Source organism: Cetorhinus maximus, chromosome 4 (genome assembly GCF_964194155.1).
Source record: "Cetorhinus maximus chromosome 4, sCetMax3.hap1.1, whole genome shotgun sequence".
Lineage (NCBI taxonomy): Eukaryota > Metazoa > Chordata > Chondrichthyes > Lamniformes > Cetorhinidae > Cetorhinus > Cetorhinus maximus.
The window spans coordinates 61638592-61659554 of NC_135882.1; the positions used below are offsets into that span (position 1 = coordinate 61638592).

A 20963-nucleotide genomic window follows, 5' to 3' on the forward strand; every position below is an offset into this window, starting at 1 on the left:
TTGACATTAATGACTGGGGGGAGCTTGCTACCAGTCATTCAAAATGCCGACAACTTGTTCATCAGGCTGCATCATACTTTGAGCCACAATGTTTTAATGATGAGGCAGAGTGGGGACAGAGAAGGAAATGAAAGAAAGCAAATCCTAATCTCCAGATCCCACTACCTCGTGAGACATTCTTCCCCATATGCCCAAAGGTCTGTAGTTTGAGAATTGGCCTGTTCAGTCACATGAGGACCCATGGCAGAAACTCGCAATGCTGAGTAGATTTCATCCTTGAATTGAGGCTCAGTCGACATTGACAATATCTTTTGCTTTATATTTCCTGGTTCAGACTATGTGAGGATATTTTTCTATCTAATTAGTTGAAGAGCCTTTCTATTCCTTGCCCTACTCACAGACAACACAGATACCCTGTGTGGCCCCCATGCTTGAATGCATGCCTAAAACCAAGAACTCTCTGCTTTAAAGCTGGTCAGCGAGGTGAACGATAAACACCATTCTTTCACGGCTGACTTCAAAATTCAGGCCATTGTTATTTAGCACCTTGTTTTTAACACTCAATATTAAAGCATTTACAAATCTTCATATATCTAAAATTTGCAGTAAAATAATGCACATGCATGGGAAGTTAATGAATAATTCTAAAATGTATAATGATGTCTTATAAATAGTAGCATAGCAGTGAGGGGATATAAATCCTTAATCATGTTTGATTTGATTATTTTCTAGGATTTTTTATGGACACTGTGTTATATTTGGGCAAAAGGGGTGGAGGAAATAAATACAATAACTATCGCGAGAGAAAAAGTACTAGGGAAACTAATGGGGCTAAAGGCAATAAGTCCCCTGAACCTGATGGGTTGCATCCTAGGACATTAAAAGGCATAGCTACAGATATAGTGGATGCACTGGTAGTAATCTTCCAAGAATCCTTAGATTCTGGAAAAATCCCAGAGAATTGGAGAACAGCCAATGTAACACCCTTATTCAAAAAGGGAGGGAGACAAAAAAAAGGTAACTATAGGCCAGTTAGCTTAACATCTGTCATTGAGAAAATGTTAGAGTCTATTATAAATGACGTAATAACAGAGCAATTAGAAATGCAGAATATAATCCAGCAGAGTCAGCATGGCTTCATGAAGGGGAAATCATGCCTGACAAATTTATTAGAATTCTTTGAGGGGGTAACAAGCAGGATAGATAAAGGAGAACCAGTAGATGCAACATATTTGGATTTCCAAAAGGCGTTCGATAAGGTACTTAATAAGATAAGAGCACATTGGCCAGGATGTTTCCTATGGCGGGTGGGCTGGGCGGGAGCAGGCGGGGTGGGGTGCAGAGCTGATCGCCGCCCGCAATCAGCCCCGTGCTGCCATTTTATGCCGGCAGGCCAATTAAGACCCGCCCAGCATAACGTGTGGCCGGTAGCACTCAGCGCTACCTATGTGGGGGGGGGGGCAGGAGGGAGAGTCAGGGCCTTTGCTCTTTCGCGTATGTGCCCGAAAGAACGCAGCAATCTCCCTGACGCATGGAGCTGCTTCAGGGAGATTGAAAAGATAATAAAGCAGTTTAATAAATGATGTAAAAATTTATTTAAACACGTTCCCTCATGTGACAGTGTCACATGAGTTGGGACATGTTTGTAAAGGTGGGAAAATTTATTTAATTTATAAAAGCTTCAGGAAACCTCACCCCACCCATGGATGAGGTTTCCTGAAAAATGTGAAGGCCGCATGAGCTTTTTGCTTGCCCGCCAGCCTTAAGATTGGACTGGCAGCGTTCTTAACAGCTTTAATTAATCTCTTAATGGCCTTAATAGGCCGTTGACATTTTGGTGGGCGCGCAGCCAACTCTGGCATCATCGCGAGTCATTTTACACGTCGGCATGTCGGGCCCACCCCCTCACGCCGACCGGAAGATTCTGCTCCTGGTGTTGTGGGTAGCATATTAATATGGATAGATTGGGTAACTAATAGAGTACAGAGAGTTGGGGTACAGAGAGTTGGGATAAGGGGGCATTTTCAGGATGGCAATCTGTAACTAGTGGAGTGCCACAGGGATCAGTGCTGAGGCCACAATTATTTACAAGATATCTTAGTGACTTAGATGAGGGAAGTGAATATACTATCGCCAAGTTTGCGGATGACACAAAAATAAGTGGGAAGGCAAGTGGTGAGAATGACACAAAGAGTCTACAGAGGGATATAGACAGGTGAGATGAGTGGGCAAAAACTTGGCAGATGGAATATAATGTGGGAATATGTGAGATTACTCATTTTAGCAGGAAGAATAGGGGAGCTGAATATTATTTAAATGGAGAAAGACTGCAGAAAGCTACAGCACAGAGGGATTTGGGAGCCCTCGTGCATGAATCACAAAAAGCTAACATACAAGTTCAGCAGGTAATAGGGAAGGCAAATGGAATGTTGGTCTTTATTTCAAAGGGAATGGAGTACAAAAATAGGGAAGACTTCCCAAAACTATACAAGGCACTAGTTAGACCAAACCTAGAATACTGTGAACAGTTTTGGTCCCCTTATCTAAGGAAAGATATACTGGCATTGGAGGTAGTCCAGAGAAAGTTCACTAGGTTGATCCCGGATATGGAGGGATTTTCTTATGAGGAGAGGTTGAGTAGGTTGGGTGTGTACTCATTGGGGTTTAGAAGAATGAGAGGCGACCTTATTGGAACAAAAAGTTTCTTAGGGGGCTTGACAGGTTAGATGCTGAGAGGTTGTTTCCCCTTATGGGAGAATCTAGGACCAGAGGGTATAATCTCAGAGTAAGGGGTCGCCCATTTAAGATAGAGATGAAGAGGAATTTCTTCTCTCAGAGGGTAGTGAATCTGTGGAATTCTTTACCGCAGAGGGCTGTAGAGGCTGGGTCGTTAATTGCATTCAAGGCTGAGATAGACAGATTTTTAATCAGTAAGGGAATCAAGGGGTATGGAGAAAAGGCAGGAAAGTGGAGTTGAGGATTATCAGATCAGCCATGATCTCATTGAATGGCGGAGCAGACTCGATGGGCCGAATGGCCTACTTCTGCTCCTATGTCTTATGGTTATGGTCTTGTGGTATACAAAAATAAATTGGGTTTTTTTCATTGAAAATAAAAAAGATGGCTTTCTACCTAAAAATATTTTTTTAATAGCTTAGCGCCATTTGTTTCTGATTATCAGTCCACATTGTGTTGAACCTTTGCCATAGCAGCAGTATAAATATCAATATTTAAATTATGCTAAAGCTTATCACTAAATAACATTTAAAGTTGAAAATCTAGAATAGTGAGTATATTTATACACAAAATTCAATTCAAGGCCTTTAAAATATTTACATAATATAAATATATTATGACATCAAAAAGTATCATTGAATTCTGGCTGGTTTAGAAACATTACAATTTTACAGCTTCAGCAGACAGGACATGCATATGGAAAATGCCAGTGGTCTAAAGATTAAAGTGCTCACAGCGCTTTTAGAACTATATTTTAATGCCAAGTGGAAACAAAATCATGCAGATGTTTTCTGTTGAATATGTTATTTTCACATATGAAGGAGCCATTGTACAACTCAGCTGCAGAATACATTCCATATTCAGCAGCTAAATATCTTGATGCAGCAATCTAAAATTTGATCTCAAACTAAATATGTACTGAGGTGAGAGTGCTTGTGAATTATATGTAAAAAATTAGACCATTCCATTTTGTAAAGTATAACTTTACAATTTTATTTCATTTTGCACAGTGGAAATCTTTTCCCACTAAATATTTTGTAGATTAGTGTATTTTAAAAGTTTGTAGCCTAATTAGGGTATTTAGGTATTACAAATGTCTAACCCTGAGATAAGCATATTCTTTGAATCTATTATTTTGGATAACGTTACAACATTGGGATCAATACAAGCCTTTAATGGAAGAGTCCAACTGCACTGAAAGATTTTATGAGAAATTTTTATGTTTGTTATCACAGTTGAGTTATTTCCAACGTGTAACAACTCCTTTGAACCAATTATACTGGCAGAAGTGTGGCAGGGTGGAACTTCTTTCTGCTGCTTTGCTTTCTCTCGCTAACTCCATGACGAATCTCACAGCATTCCGCCATTTCAGTGCTGCTCCAAGAGGGAAATCCAAGGTTCTTACTGCAATTAAGATTAAATGGTTTAAAAAATCATACGAGGGAACCAAGGAGCAGCCTTGAAAAGATGAATTCTTCTGAAAACTGCTGGGCAAACAGGGATGAGCTGGGCAAAATTCCGAGGATAGTCTGGATATGCCCCTGACTCGCCCACAAACTATTGCCAGGACATAGAGTGGTGTGGATACTTTAAGTGCCCAACACCTGCTTTGAAATTTCCATATTAATAAACAGGACAGGAACTAAACAGGTCTGGGTTCTTCTCCAAATGTCAACCCTCTTCACCTGTCACAAATATTTTGTTTCCCTTCCTACTTCCAAGTTTGAAATCTATTTTGTCTGCATTTGTGTCACACTGTTCAAAAATTTCAATTACCCTATCAACAAGTTAATAAAATATACAAGGGGCTGCATCTTCCAGTCGGTGAGCAGGGGGCGGGGCCCAATCACTGACACGTAAAATGATGCGGGCTGACGTTGGGCGGGTGTCCCGATGTCACCCCGCGTCATTTAGATTTTCAGTTCTGCGGGCGCGCAGCCGAGTCGGCTGCACACCGGCCGAACTGTCAACGGCCACTTAAGGCCTTCAAAAAGTAATTAAGCTAATTAAAGGACCTGCCCGTCCAACCTTAAGGTTGGCGGGCAGGCAAGGAGGTCAGGCGGCCTTTAGAAAAAACATGAAACCTCATCCACGGGCGGGATGAGGTTTCATGAGGGTTTTAAAATGTTTATGAAATGTTGAAATAAAAGAAATTGGCATGTCCCAGCTCATGTGACAGTGTCACGAGGGGACATATCAGGAATTTTTTTTCCACACTTCCACAAATTTTTAAAACTTCCAGTGATCTCCCTGAGGTGGCATTTTGCCTCAGGCAGATCTGTGCACAGCGTTTCCGAACGGACGTCACGCTGGGTGGGCCTTAATTGGCCCACCCACATAAAATGGCGGTGCACCCCCAAGAGGGGGCACGATTGGGATATCGCCCACCCGCGCCCGCTCCCGCACATCCCCCCTGATGGGGGGAAATGTTGCCCAAGGGGAGGGATTTTCTCCCTGTCGGGGGGGCTGGGCAGGAGCAGGCGTGGGGGGGCGCGCAGCCGACTCCAGTGCCTGAACTGAAGATCTGAATGACGCACAGTGAAGTCAGGACGCACACGTCATTTCACGCATCGGTGAGCGGGGGCCCCCCACCACCAGCACCCCCACCCCCCCACACACTGAACCGAAGATTCTGACCAAGGAGATTTTAAATTGCACTTTTATATAGTTGGAAAATAAATTAATGGTCAGGATTTTACCATTTGCGCTGAGGTCCGGACGTTGGGTGTAAATGCATCTCGCCGGTATGCACAGGTGGGTGGCGGGACCTGACCCTGCATTTTATAGCCAATTAGGTGGCTGCCTCTGGGGCTGCCATTAGGACAACAGCCTGCCCCCAATGGTTGCCAATCCAGTCAGAGGACCAGCAGCTCACCAACGCCATCAGGACCGGTGGTCGCTGCTAAGACAAGCTGGAGACCCTGGTCCTACAGCAGGTAGGAGGGAAGATTTAATATTATGACAGGATTAACCCCTCCTGGAAAATTGTTGGGGCCACAGGGGCTGCCTTCCCTGCCCCTGGCTTTCTATTTGCCTCAAAAATCCTTGCTTCCTGGATTGCTGCTCGAGGGCTGCCTCCATTTAGCTCACGTGACAGGGTGTCAATCCACCATAAGCGAAAAGGCAACAACGCCATAAAATGGCTCCTAATTGACTCTTTAATTATGAAGATAGGTGGCCTGCCTCCAGTCAAGCCATTGGTAAAATGTCCCAATATTGGGAACCCCAGGAGCCGACCTGATTTACTGAATCCTAACCTTGCACTTTGCCTACCAGGGGCCAGTAAAATTCACGCTACTAATTAAAATAAAAATAATGTTGTTAAATAATTATCAGGCTACTTTCTGGAAGAAACAGATTGTATTTATGTAATGCCGAAGGTCGTAAGTCCCAACGATTGGCTGATTGAATCAAACCGCGTGTTCTGCAAAAGGCAGAGTACAGACCCTACTCAACCAGCCCATGCTTGCAAAACCCAAAACAAAATGTCTACTGTTGGATGTGATTCTGTGATTGGGCAGCACTTGCTGAACAATCTTGAGTGTATTAGTAACTACACTAACAACCAATTTAAGATAATCAGTCGTGGCTCATTTACGCTTGCCAGAAGTGACATACATTCATACACAGGGACCCATTCTCTTCAAATGAAAGGAACTTGTTTAAGCTTTGTGCCTTTTTTAAATTACCTGGGAACTTGGAGAGCCTATAGTTCTCCTTGGCATTCTCCATGGCAACACCTCTCCTGCAGTATAAATTGTTGTGATCGTTTGAAATTTGGCATTTTTGTGCTTGTCCTGTTGACTGCAAGATGAAAGGTTTCGGCAACATGTCCCTCTTTTCAGCAATAATGCTTTTTATATTGTAAACATTCCAAGGTGTTTCATAGGGGATAAATTAAACAAAGGGAGAAGAGTTAGGAGAGATGAAGAGATAATTTTGAAGGTGACTTTTAAGAACACAGTAAGTAGTAACAAAATATCTAGGATTTCCAGAAGGAGTTTCAAGGATTAAACCCTTCCACAGATGAGCGCACAGAGAGAGGAGGGAATATACAAGAGACAAGAGCTGGAAGACCAAAGGGCACAGGATAGGAAATATGGGTGGAGGATGTTACAGATATAAGGCAATGTTAGTAAAGGAATTTGCAATTTCCTTTGTAAACAGAGACAAAGATTTGACATTTAATGCATTAAAGACAGCAAGCTAATGGAAATTAGTGAGGAAAGGGCAAGTGCACCAGGTGTAAGAGACTTTTAGGTGACATTGGAGCATGATGCTCTAGATGTTGAGTCTGAAGGTAATGAAAGCATGTATTAAGTTTTCAACAGACATGGTAGTGAGATAAAGGCGGAGGCAAACAATATTGCAGGAAAAACACCTTTCCATGTAGCTATTGTCCTAGCAGACTTTCTGTCTCTGGGATAGAAAATGGGATAGAAGGAGCAATAAAAAAGGGATAAAATAATGATTAAAGGAATAAAAATAAAAATAAATGGGTAAAAAATAAAAATTAATGTAGAAAAAAGGGGATTAAAGAAAGGGGTGAGGATAGAGGAGAGAGTTCATGGTCTGAAGTTGTTAAACTCAATGTTAAGTCTGGAAGGCTGTAAAGTGCCTAATTGGAAGATGAGGTGCTGTTCCTCCAATTTGCGTTGGGCTTTGCTGGAACATTTCAGCAGGCCAAGGACGGACATGTGAGCATGAGAGCAGGGTCTGGGTCATGCTTGCACACAGACCGAAGGTGTTCCGCAAAGCGGTCACTCAGTCTGCGTTTGGTCTCCCCAATGGGTGCAGCAAATGCTGTGGACCAAATTGAAGGAGGTGCACCTGAAAGGAGTGTTTGGGCCTTTGGATGATGAGGAGGGAGGAGGTAAAGGACCAGGTGTTGCACCTTCTTCAATTGCTTAGGAAGGTGTCGTGGGAAGGGAATGAGGCATTCGGGGTGATGGAGGAGTGTACCATGGTGTCCCAGAGGGAATGGTCCCTACGGAATGCTGACAGGGAAGGTGAGGGGAAGATGTGTTTGGTGTCTGGGTCATGCTTGCGGTAACTGGGTCATGCTAGATGTAGTTCTTGATATAAGCAGATGTGAAATTCCATGAGGATTTTGTGGTATGTCTGAATTGTAGTTCACATTGGAACTTCCCAGAAATTGATCAACTTGCAATACCAGAGGTTACTTGTGACAGCCATCTCAAGTCAGTGTCTTTTCTTGCTTTTAATAAGCCCTTTTAAACAGTTCAATATATGTTTGATCAGCCATTGAAATTACAGATTGATATCTTTCATGTACAAGTCACATCATCATGACATGGGCCGAGATTTTCTAGCCCTGTTGTGGCAGGACCCATTGTGGGAGATTTGGCGGCCCAGCCAAAGTCTATTGACTGTCAGTGGGACCGGACAATCCTGGCGGCAGGCAGGGCCAGGAAATCCTGCCCATAATGTTTACTTGACATTTGAGCTAGGTTAGAACCATCATCAGCCAGAATTTCAATGGGAAACAATATTGTTAAACAGTTATCTTTGCAGTTAATTGTTCTACGGCATAAAACAGAACTAGCTTGGTATGAAAAAGTTACGTGGTGACCCTAGAAAGTTGGTAGATTATCTTCCTGGACATTGCAAACCCACTGTATTTTGAAGCAATGCAAATTATTTTAGGTAATAAAACTAATAACATTCATATATTTGGGTAAGTAAAGCTTTTTATATTCAAAGCACTGGGAATGTCAGCAATGGGATAAATGTATTGCCACTTGGTTAACTATCTATTTGCAGTCGTGGAGGAATGAATAAATGGATCATATCCCTGGAACAATATAATGATCAGATCTGAATGCAGATGGACCCAGGTCCCTGGTAAATGCCATACAAGCATCTCTTGATTTAATGCATGAGCCAGCTGATGTTTGGTTTGTGGTTCTGAAAAGTGCCCAACCTTGTTGGGAGCCATGTTGCACATTAGGTACATCTAGAGTGTGATTAATTTTTCCGTAATCTTTGGTTTGGGTGTGAAGCTTTTAACACGGTGTTGTGTTTAGCAACCCAAGAACTGACATTCTGAAGCTGATGGTCCTCCAGGAGCAAAGATTTCTCCAAGCCATGGGGAAGGTAGAAACTTCAAAGCAGAAACTTCCCTTTTTGATTGTTACCATAATTAGAATCCTGTTTCAGGACCATAAATAAAACACTGTTATATACAAAACGTCAATTTCTATATTTTATTAAGTGATCCATTAAAGTTTTCTTAACAGTTTTTTTCCAAGGAATTCTTAATTCAATTTTACTCCATTGTCTAATTGTATTAGCAGATAATAACAGGCAGTCCCTTTCATTTATTTCCATGGGATGCAAAATATGATTTTCTTTAATGATGCATGTATTGCTCAGAGCAACTAACGTTGTTATGCTTCTCAAACAATTTGTATCATTATGCGATGCTGGGCAAACATTCAGCTGTGTATAGGTAGTCGTTAAAGGGCAAATACATTCTTCATGCCAAACATACCTTAGTTCTTGAGTTTATTTTAATTGTTCATTTTTGAATTTTATCTAGGCCCTCCATTCTATTGGATTAATGGAAGTAGAACACTAAACAATGATGCTATAATAACCTATTCACTCCTGTGTCACAGCTTTGTCTTTTTTTCTACTTTCTGGTCCTGATTGTTGGAATTTTTGTTGTGTGTCTCTTGGTGTCTGTGCTTTCTTTAATACTGTTCCCAGTGATGGATATTCCTGTTGCATCGAGGAATGAGTGTTCAGCAAGGAAACCAGTTGCTCACCATTTGGATTGGTGACGTCTCAAATGTGATGTTAAGCCAAATCCTGATTTGTAGAGCTGATTGCAGATATCCTAAGCAAAGTCATTGTTGGAGGGGTGGGTGAAGGCCCTGGCTTTGCAGCGTGTTTGATTGTCCTGACTCTGTTTTCCTCAAATGTTGAGATTGGTTGATGACAGTGGGCAGAATTTTGCCATCGGCGAGCAGGGGGCGGGGCCCGCTCACCGACGCGTAAAATGACGCGGGATGATGTAGGGCATAACCCCCAACGTCATCCCGCCTCATTTAAATTTTCAGGAAGGCGGGCCCACAGCAAAATCAGCTGTGCGCCCGCCGACCTGTCTATGGCTAATTGAGGCCATTGACAGGATCATTTAACCAATTAAAGGACCTGCCCGTCCAACCTTAAGGTTGGCGGGCAGGCCAGGAGCCCCGGCGGAAAATAGAGAAAACATGAAACCTCATCCACCGGCGGGATGAGGTTTCATGCAGGGTGTTAAAAATTTTAATAAAGTTATTCTGTAAATTATGAACATGTCCCATCTCATGTGACATTTGAGGGGGATGCGTTAGGGATTTTTTTTTTCTATTTTTAATATTGTTCAAAGTGGAAGCGATCTCCCTGAGGCTGCACTTAGCCTCAGGGAGATGTACGCTCTTCAGTGCGCATGCGCGAAACAGCGCACTCTCATTTTTAGGGAATCCCCCCTGCGTGCACAGGAAACGCATAGTGCTTCCCGCTGGACGTCACGTTGGGCGGGCCTTAATTGGCCCACCCACGTAAAATGGCGGTGCGGCCCACTTCGCTGGCGGGGATCGGCTCCGCGCCCGCTGGAGATTGGGTTGGGCCTGCCCGCCCGACTGGCAGAAAATTCTGCCCAGTATCTTCTCTATTTGGATCTGCCCAGGGTTGTTTTTTCCATGTGGTGGGGTTCAACTTACAGGCTCTGAGGTTGGCTTTCAGAATGTCCTTGCATCTGAGTTTGAGATGCCATATGGTACAGGTTCCTATGCTCAGCTGCCTGTAATCCTCCATGCAAACCACATGGCCAACACAGCAAAGCTGAACTCTGATGAGCATGCTGTTGATATCAGATATGCAGCACCTTGCAAGAACTTCAGTGTTAGGGATTTTTTCATACCGCTTGATGTTGCAAATAGATCTTAAGCACTGAAGCTGGAATGCATCTTTTTGCTTTGTGTCCATAGGGGAATTTTCTCCCCGTCGGACGGGCGGGCCGGGAGCGGGCGCGGGCAGGCGTGGAGCCGATCGCCACTCGCAATCGGCTGCATGCCACCATTTTATGTGGGCGGGCCAATTAAGGCCCGCCCAGCTTGACACGTACCCGGAAGCGCTCAGTGCTACCTGTGCAGGTGGGGGGAGGAGGAAGAGCCGGGGCCTGCGCTCCTTTGCGCATGCACGCGAAAGAGCGCAGAAATCTCCCTGAGGCAGCTCTGTGCCTCAGGGAGATTAATTTCAGCCACAAAGATGTGAAAAATAAAGAAATAAAATTATTCAGACATGTCCCCTCATGTGACATTGTCATGAGCTGGGACATGTTTATGAATTTTCACAAAACATTTTATTAAATTAATAAACCCTTCATAAAACCTTATTCTGCCCGTGGATGAGGTGCCATGAAAAATGCGAAGGCCGCCTGGGCTCTTTGCCTGCCCGCCAACCTTAAGGTTGGATGGACAGCCCTGACAAGTACTTTAATTAGTTGATTAATGGCCTCAACAGGTCGTTGACAGTTTGGCGGGTGCGCAGCCGACTCCAGTGCGTGCCCCCCGAACCGCAGATCGGAATGACGCGCGGTGACGTCAAGATGCATGCCCGAAATCACCACGCGTCATTTTATGAGTCGGCATGCGAGACTGTCTCACAGCCATGAAGTAATGTGAGAACCGCTGCCTGGCAGACTTTGATTTTTGTTTTGAGAGAAACTCCATGCTCTCTCCAAAGCCTGTGGGTGAGTCTGCTGAATACTGAGCCTGCTTTTGCCAGGCGATGGGCAATTTCATCATCCAACATGGTGTTGTTGGAGACGATACTTCCAAGATAGCAGAACCTCTGAACTGAGTTAAGGGCTGGATTATTGATTGTGACAATGGTATTTCGGAATTTGTGGCCAGGAGCAGGTTGGAACAAAATCTTTGTCTTTTCCAGACTTAGGCCAGAATTTTCCAGCCCCACCCACCGCTGGGGACTTTTGGCTGCCCTGCCACATCCCCCACTGCAGGTCCCGCCAAGGCGGGGCCAGAAAATCCCAGCCTTATTGTAAGGCAGAAGTGTTCGGAGGTTTGGACAAAGGGGTCAGTAAGTAGCTGGATGTCCTTCGGAGTGTGTGCTATGAGAGCACAGTCATCAACAAACAAGAGTTCCGAGTAGTTGTGCGGTTTTTATTAAATGTTGCTCTCGGCATTTGTTTTTTTTTAAGTATAGCTGTGCTGTTTATTTTTAACTCCCACTTTCACAGTTTCTTTTTTTGGTAATTACAGCCCTGCTATTCATTTCTGTGGACCTCCTGTCAACTTTTGCCATGATAAATTCCTTTGTCCACATTTATAATGGAAACACCCCATGTAAACTTGTCATGCTATAATTACACCCTCTCACCATGGAGCTGTTACAGTCATCATTGCCTAGAGGGTGTAATTACAGGATGATAAGTTCATATAGTGAGGTTCCAGCATCAATGTAGACATATGAATTTATAATGTAAATATAAAAATAGGATAGAATGCATGATTTAAAAATACAGGGATGGAATTAAGTTTTTGCAAGCTGGTCCAAATGTCCTTAACTACTAACCCCACTTCACATGAAGATAGCACTTGGGCTGAAAAATTTGGGTATGTAGTGCCTGTACTTCCGACACTTTGGCACTATTTTGGGCACAAAATGCAGTATGTGGTGCACGCACATTGGATGCCATTATGGTTAACATGGCCATAGGGAGTATGCACTGGAAGTATAGCGAATAGGCAGATTGTAATGGCTGTAAACCTGTAATGCTGATTTGATTCTAGTGGTACCATTTTTGACCTGAATGCTGCAGCTATTTTCCCCTTTAACCTTACGTAGCTGCATTAAGCAGCAGCAAGGACCCCTCACCAGAGCTATTAAAGGGTTCTTTATTTGTTTTCAGGTTAGTTGTTAATTGATTATTGGCTGCTACTGAGTTAGTAAAAGTGTTTGATGGTTTGTACAGTTATCTAAAGTTTCTGAAGTCTACAGGAAATGGTGTGGCACATAGTTAAGGCCTTGGTTCTGACTTCAATGGTTCTGCTCAGACCATTTACACTCAGGCATACATTACAACTGTTTCTATCCCCCTTGGCCGCTAGGATGACAGGGAAATGAAGCAGAGGCAAGACAGAGGTAGACAAGCTGCTCAAAGAGAAAGCCAGAGGAGAGGGAGGAGGGCAACCAGCAGGAGGCCATTTCAATCCAGTCTTTAGGAAGCAATTCTCCTACTTCCAATTCAGCAAGGAGCAGTATGTTAGATGCCTCTGCTTCACCAAGGAGGTGCTCACTGAAATCTGCCACCTATTGCGGGCTGAACTGCTTCTGTAGAGCAAGGCGAGGATAGCATTGCCAGTGGCAATGTAGGTGACCGTAATCAAAAACTTCCAGAATAGAGCGGATGATACTTCCAATCTATCCCAGTTTGCTATCTATTATGGTTCTGCAAAGAGAATGCCTTTCATCTCTCTTTCCAGAGAGAAGCAGGTGAAGTGAGTACACAGCTTCTTCGGGATAGCAGGTTTCTCCATACATTACGATCCCCATAGAGACTGAGAACTTTTAAAAAGATACTTGAGTTCCAGTGACCAACTGAAAAGATTGTGCAAAAAGATTTCAATTTTTAAAACTTTTACTCAGATAGTGGAGAAAATGGCATCGATGGTAGGTGATCAGCCATGATCTGTTTGAATGGAGAAGCAGGCTCAGTGGGGCTGAATGTCCTATCCTGCTTCTATTCATATTGATTACATGTGATGTAATAAACAAACTAAAAGCAACATTATTCAGCAGGTAACTTATACTCTAAAATACAGAAAAGATCCCCCATTTATTTACCAAAAATCCCCCCCACAGTTATATTTTGCTCTGTCCCTTAAGGGACATTGCATTCTCTGGGAACCACTCCAAAATAATTCTTAGCTCCTGATGGCTTGCTTCCTGTTTTGTTTTCCAGCCAGATAACCACTCATCCCTGAACTGACTTTTACAGTGAGGGTTACCCTGGAGATTCCTCACTCTAGCCAAAGCTAAGTGACTCTTCTAGCTTTGTTTAAATTCTCATGAATTTAGTCTCTTCAATCTGAGCCCGAGCCCCCACCCACATTCTCTGTGGTGAACAGTGGATTCTGACTGCTTCTATCTCTCCACTCTCTCTCTCTCTCTCTCTCAGATTTGTGCAGACTAACCTGACTGTGAAGTTCAGAGATATCTTAAGAAAAACCCTGTAACCTGATCCTACAATGGCTTGCTGTGGACTTTTCTGTTTCAGAACCCATCTCCATGACAACATGAATTGTGTGGGCCTTTTTCCAGGTAGAATTAGCTATCCTCTAGACTCCATTCTATCTTGAAATCAAATAGACTGTTTAAAGTATAATTGTTTACAAAACCTGACATTCCTAACACTGGGATTTTCCAGTGCTGCCACCAGCGGACATTGTCACGGGTGGGACAGGAAAATTTGGAGAGCCATTGACTTTTAACGTTTTCCCCAAATTTTCCCTTCCCACTCACAATGATGCCCACTGGTGTCAGGATTGGAAAACCTACACCAGCACAGCTGCCCTGGGCATTGTTTTCTGGTGTGAATATCTTGCATCCTCTTCTCAGTAAGTCAACCTGGGCTGCACCCCCTGCGTCATCGTCCCCCCCCTAGCATTCCCACCACCACCACCATCCCTTTAACATCCAAACCACTCAAACTTGTCTTGTTGCTGGGCAGAATTCAGAACAGGACAGGTCACATGAGCCCCTTCCCTCCTCCATTTTATCCTACATTAGAGAAACTGTCCAAAAACTTAACAATTTTGCAAACTTCATATTTGTAAGACATAGTGCAGGGTGACATTGACTGCTTACATATTGTTTTGCAGGAAATACATCTAAATTCTCAGATGTACCGCAACTGGAAGGGTTTCCACTTCCTCAATGTCTAGCTGATATGTGATCGTACTCAGCGCATCATGAAAGTATCCTGGCAACAGTCATGATGTCTTTATTCTGATCAGTTTGCTATATGATTTGCATTCCTGCCATGACAAGAAACCAGAGGGTGATTACTGGGCAACAACTGACCACCTGGCTCACGACTCCTATGTGCAACCCACACACATGTGTGCAGCATGCATATAACAAGGGCCATGCTGCCATACAAAATGTAATCAAGCAGACCATTGGGTTGTTTAGGCAAAGCTTCTATTGCCTGGGTTCCTCTGGAGGAGCCTTGCAGTATTGCCAGAGTGCATGTAACAATTCATAGAATTATGGAATGGTTACAACACAGAAGGAGGCCATTCTACCCATCATGTCTGTGCTGGCTATCTGCAAGAGCAATTAGTGCCGCCCTCCCACCTTTTCCCTGTAGTCCTGCAAATTTATCCTCTTCAGATAATGACCTAATTTTCTTTTCACAGCCATGATTGAATCTGCCTGAACTACATTCTCAGGAAGTTCATTCCAGGCCCTAACCACTCACTTTATAAAAAGCTTTTCCTCATGCTGCCATTGATTCTTTTGCCAATCACCCTAAATCAATGTCCTCCGGTTCTCGATCCTTCCACCAATGAGAACAGTATCTCCCTATTACTCTGTTCAGACCCTTCCTGATTTTGCATACCTTTATCAAATCTCCTCTCAACCTGCTATTCTCCAAGGAGGACAGCCCCAACTTCTCCAATCTATCTATGTAACTGAAATTCTTCATTCCTGGAATCATTCAGGTGAATCTTTTCTTCACCCTCTCTAATGTCTTCACTCAAGAAAGTTAGTAAAGCACAATTTTCCCTTAATAAATCTGTGCTGGATTTCCTTAATTAACCTGCATTTGCTCAAACAGCTGTTAATTTTATCCTGAATCATTATTTCTAAAAGTTTCCTCACCGCCAAAGTTAAAATAACCAGCCATTGGTTGCTGGGATTATCCTTACATCCTTTTTTGAGCAAGGCACCTCTGTATCTAAAGGGGATTGGAAAAATATGGCCAGCACCTCTGAATTTCCACCCTACTTCCCTTAGTATCTGGTCCTGGGGCCTTATCAACTTTAAATGCAGATAGCCTATCCAATGCCACCTCTTTATCAATTTTAAATCCATCAAGTCTCTCAAGTACCTCCTCTTTCACCATGACCTGGGTAGCACTTTCTTTCTTGTTAAAGAAAGATGCAAGGTTTTCATTTAGCACCTCAGCCATGCTCCCTGCCTCCATGCATAAATCCCCTTTTTGATCTATAATTGGCTCTATCCCTTTCACCATCCTTTCATTATTTATATACCCATAGAAGACTTTTGGACTCCATTTTATGTTAGCTGTCAGTCTCTTCTCATACCCTTTCTTTGCTTCTCTGATTTTCTTTTCAAATCCGCTCTGAACCTTCTATATTGAGCCTGATTCTCAGTTGTATTTTCAACCTGATATCTGTCATGTGCACCCTTTTTTTGCTTCATCGTACTCTCTATCTCTTTCGGCATCCAGGGACCTCTGGATTTGTCTGCCCTACCTTTCCACCCTCACCCCCATCCCCACCCCCAACCTGTGGGAATGCACCTTGACTGTACCCTAACTATCTTTTCTGTAAAGGCACATAATGTTCACTTACAGTTTTGCCTGCCAATCGTAGATTCCAATCCTTGTGGGCCAGATCCATTCTCACCACATTGAAGTTTGCACTCCCCCAATTAATTATTCTTACTCTGGTTTCCTCCTTGTCCTTTTCCATACCCAACCTAAACCTTAAGTTACAATGATCATTGTCCCCTAAATGTTCCATTTATGACATTTGATCCACTTGGCCCACCTCATTTCCAAGAACCTGATTCATCATTGCCTCCTTTCTCATTGGACTGAAAATATCCTGATGTAGAAAGTTCTCCTGAACACGCTTTAGGAATTCTTGCCCCTCTCTGCCCTTTATACCTTATCCCAGTCGACATTAGGATAATTGAAGTCTCACTTCTCTGCAATTTCTTTGCAAATTTGTTTCTCTACATGTTTCCTACTAACTGGTGGTCTATAGAATACACTGAGCAATGTAATGGTACCTTTATTGTTTCTTAGCTCTAGTCAATTTGATTCTGTCCTTGTCCTCTCTGGGTTACCCTCTCTCCAGCACTTCAATATTCTCCTTAATCAATACTGTCACCCTTCCTCCTTTCATTCCTTCCCTATCTTTCCTGAAGACCTCGTATCCAGGAATATTTAGTACCAAGTATTGCCTTTCTTTGAGCCAGGTCTCTGTTATCGTCACAACATGATATTTCCACATGGCTATCTGAGCCTGCCGTTCGCCAACCTTGTTTATCAAACTCTGCGCATTCACATATCTTCACAGTAACCATAATTTAGACTTTATTATACTCCCTTTTACTCTGATTGGTTGTGATCTGCTTCATCCTGCACAATCTTGCCATCATGAGGGCATGGCCCATGCCAGCAGATTTAGAATGAGCAGTTGAAGAGAAGGAAAGGAGCAGGCAACAAACACATCCCATTTCTTGCTGGGCTATCTATGATTAGTGAATACATTGCCAATTCCCATTCAAAAGCTGTTCTACACCTTGCCTTCCCTCTGTTACTGACCACCACAGTGTCCTCTTAGCCCCAATTGTAACATAAAAGCCAACACAAAATAAACAAACTTCTTAAATCAATCATCCAATATTCCATGCAAAGGTTATCCTTGTGCAGTCCCTTCGTGCCTGTCTTCCATGTGCCTTTTCCAGTGCTGGTGCTTCTCCACTGTACTAACCCACTGAATGCAGCATTGCTGGCAGAAGGCTGCTGACTTTTAATGGGGGAGATTGCAGTTGGCTTTGCAGGGTGACCTTGAGCAGCTTTGGTCCTAACAGGCTTGGTTTCAAACTGAATTACCTCGGTATGGCCCAGCCTGTCTGGGCTGGCTGTCTGAGAAGCAGTGGTGGAATGGCAGAGATGGGAGGATAAATGCTGTCATCCTGAAAGGGTATAGCAGGTTTGTGCTCTACAGAGCCACTGTCACTCCCCTGGGGCATCGCCTCAGGAATCCTAGCCAGGTTTTGCAGGGCAGATTGCTGGCGTGCTACAAGAGCCTACAGGCCGCTTTCCACACTGGCATCTGCAGCTATAATGGCAGCAATCTGAGTTTGTGTGGCAGCCAGCTTCACTTGAATGACTTTAGTCTGAGCGTCCACTGTAGCAGATTTACATTGAGTGGCTTCTGATTGTGCTGCCATGGAAGCTGATGCATCGGCCTTCACACACTGCATCATGGTTGGATCCACAATTGTTCTAAATGAAGTTGGCCATCACTTTTGCATTGGAAAGGATGGGTTTCAAGTTCTATGCAAAGCTCTGTGCCAAGCTGCTGCCAGAGTACTCCATGCTTCTTGGCAGTGACCACAGACTTTATTATGAGCCGTATAATGCACTATGCATTTCAATGTGCCTGCCCATCAGCCTTTTTCTCTAGGCTACCTCATTGATGTCCTCGACAGAGTTCTCAGGACAATTTGTGTGTGACCTTGCCTCCAGGCACCTGATACCTGGGCTATGCTAGCTTTGTCACCTTCCCTTGCTGCAGCCCACTCGTGCCCATTGTCTCACCATGTGCAGATCCCACTTCTAAGCTATTCTTTAAAGTATGCAAAGTATACTGAGCTGAGGGCGGCTAGTGTGAGAGTGAGTGATGTCCTATCTTGCTTATCATTGTCTACCTGCTCTTCCACTTTCTCTTCCACCACTGGCGAGGTTATCGTTCTTTGAAATCCAAAAGAAGAAAAGCACAAGGTTAGGGCTGTGGTAAAGGAAGGGGGTGGGAATATGGCTTTAAGTAATAGTGCTAGCCTCTCCTGATTATGCACCCGCTGCTCAGGTGTGCAACCACTTAGCGGTCCAGTTAAAACTAACTTCTGAGGGAGGTCATTTAAATCAATATCCAGCACAAAACTTGCATGCTGCCTGCATCGGAAAGCACGTGCAGGGGTTAATAGTTGATCATAATCCCTGTGCTTTTTTTCAGAGTTTATCGTATTTCATGGCCTAGTTATTGACTCTCCTTGTTTAATGCTGTGGGAGATAAACTAGCAATATTTTAATATAATATTTGAATAAAATATGGTAATATGAAATCTTACATCTGACTACACTCCCAGTCAGCTCCTTCAATTATAATTTTTATGTCTAGCTGATCACTTCTATTGTCTGTCATTGCAAAACTGAAGTCAGTGGAAATCGGGGGAAACCTCTCCACTGGATGGAGTCATACCTAGCACAAAGGAAGATGGTTGTTGTAGTTGGAGGTCAATCATCTCAGTCCCAGGACATCACTGCAGGAGTTCCTCTGGGTAGTGTCCTAGGCCCAAGCATCTTCAGCTGCTTCATCAATGACCTTCCTTCCATCATAAGGTCAGAAGTGTGAATGTTCACTGATGACTGCACAGTGTTCAGCACTACTCGTGACTCCTAAGATACTGAAGCAGTCCATGTCCAAATGCAGCAAGACCTGCACAATATTCAGGCTTGGGCTGATAAGTGACGAGTAACATTTGCGCCAGATAAGTGCCAGGCAATGACCATCTCCAACAAAAGAGAATCTAACCATCTCCCCATGACATTCAGTGGCATTACCACCGTTGAATCCCGCAGTATCAACATCCTGGGGGTTACCATTGAGCAGAAACTGAGCTGGAAAAGTCATATAAATGCTGTGGCTACAAGAGCAAGTCAGAAACCAGGAATTCTATGGAGAGTAATTCACCTCCTGACTCCCCAGAGTCTGTTCATCATCTACAAGGCACAAATCAGGAGTGTGATAGAATATTCTGCACTTGCCTGGATGAGTGCAGCTCCAACAACACTCAGAATCTTGACAGCATCAAAAACAAAGCAGCCCGCTTGACTGACATCTCACCCGCCACAAAGCAGCCCGCTTGATTGACATCTCACCTGCCACAATAAACATTCACTGCCTCCACCATTGACACACAGTAGCAGCAGTGTGCACCATCTACAAGATGCACTGCAGCAACTCACCAAGGCTCCTTCAACAATACCTTCCAAACCCGTGACCTCTACCACCTAGAGGGACAAGGGCAGCAGATGCATGGGGAATGCCACCACCTGCAAGTTCCCCTCCAAGTCACTCACCATCCTGACTTGGGAATATTTCGCCACTCCTTCACTCTCGCTGAGTCAAAATCCTGGAACCCCCTTCCTAACAGCACTGTGGGTATATCTACACCACATGGACTGCAGTAGTTCAAGAAGGCAGCTCACCTACTAACTTCTCAAGGGCAAGTAGATATGGGCAATAAATGCTGGCCTAGCCAATGACACCCACATCCCATGAACAAATAAAAACAATTACAGCATGTTCTTTGTTTGCTGAAAAAAGACAATATTTATCATGTGCTAATTGATCTCCCATGGCGTTGCACAGAGAGGTATTATCTAATGCAGTCTTATGTAAAATAAGGGTGTAGGGTTAAGAGTTGGCTACTGTGCCTAGATATATTTCAGTCCCCATTTTAAAGTCAAATATTCTGCACTTATTTTTATATATTTTGATTATAACTTATTATGTCTAAATTTTTAATGGAAATACCCAATGTAACTTATCAAATTGTAATTATGCTATTGCCCTCCCCTCTGCTCCTCCAACCACGGCCCCAGTGGAGGCGCAACTGCATCAGTACAAATGACAGAGCCAATGCTTGTGTGTGTGTGAGACGGAGAAAAAGCACTGTGTTCTATTGTAGCCTTTGCTTTATGTTCTATAAAATGTTAGATATTTTAAAAAGAGGCAAAAGTAAAGAGAGAGGGAAATGGAGAGAAAGAATAAGTATTTTTCATGTAATTCCTTCAATTTTCAAGGAAAAATACAGGAGAATTTTTAAGTCAACTAATTATCAATTTCTGTTTTATTGACAGTTTAAAACAGTTACATCTTCCTGCCTGGAACGGCTACCTACCTATTGAAATTTGATTGATCTTTGGTCATCTGCCAGCACGCAAGTAAGCATGGGTTTCCAGGGGCTCTTTTGTTATGTGTGGTAGGATATCTGGGGCAGGAGAGGTCTAAACTTTCCTTGTGTGGCCTGGAGAAATCCTTCTGCTTCTCTTGGACCCACAAGGAAAAGTTTTTTAAAATTACCTTGAAAAGCCTCTTTGTTTCTGATCCCCTTCTGACTATAGTTTACCTAGAAGGAAAGCTGCA

General features: G+C 43.4%; 1 protein-coding gene across 4 annotated transcripts in view; it reads left to right on the top strand.

Annotated features, from left to right (window-relative positions):
• Positions 1-20674: 20674 nt before the first annotated feature.
• The window catches only part of sybu (syntabulin (syntaxin-interacting)), a 103662-nt gene continuing 103373 nt past the window's right edge, over positions 20675-20963 (top strand). For all 4 annotated transcript variants that reach the window (XM_078540211.1, XM_078540212.1, XM_078540215.1 and 1 more), the window contains exon 1: positions 20675-20761. The gene's annotated coding sequence lies outside the window, so the exon portion shown is untranslated. The remainder of the gene's footprint in view (positions 20762-20963) is intronic.